At 38.2% G+C, this 487-nt stretch overlaps 1 long non-coding RNA gene across 1 annotated transcript in view; it reads right to left on the bottom strand.

The window, feature by feature from the left end:
* LOC109356670 overlaps window positions 1–487 on the bottom strand; it is an 8,974-nt gene that overhangs the window by 1,828 nt on the left and 6,659 nt on the right. The window lies entirely within an intron of this gene.

Raw genomic sequence — 487 nt, forward strand, 5'->3', positions numbered from 1 at the left:
TTCTGGTTGCACCATATAAATCTTTTCATTAATGTTTCCATTTAGAAAAGCTGTTTTGACATCCATCTGATGAAGCTCCAAATCATAATGTGCTACAAGAGCCATGATTGTCCTAAGAGAGTCTTTCGTTGAAACTGAAGAGAAAGTCTCTTTATAATCAATTCCTTCCTTCTGAGTAAAACCCTTAGCTACAAGACGCGCCTTATGCCTCTCCACATTACTATTAGAATCCTGCTTGGTCTTAAAAATCCATTTGCAACCAATGGGTTTCTTACCTTCTGGTAACGGGACAAGGTCCCAAACTTTATTGTCTTGCATGGATTTATACTCCTCTTTCATTGCTGCAATCCACTTTTCTGAATTGGAACCTTGGATGGCTTCACGAACGTTTAATGGATCATTATCCATTAAGCCATCACCCTCATGTTCCAAAAGAAAGCAAATGTAATCATCCGAAATTGCATTTCTCCTTTCTCTAGTGGATCTA

Source organism: Lupinus angustifolius, chromosome LG09 (assembly GCF_001865875.1).
Source record: "Lupinus angustifolius cultivar Tanjil chromosome LG09, LupAngTanjil_v1.0, whole genome shotgun sequence".
Classification (NCBI taxonomy): domain Eukaryota; kingdom Viridiplantae; phylum Streptophyta; class Magnoliopsida; order Fabales; family Fabaceae; genus Lupinus; species Lupinus angustifolius.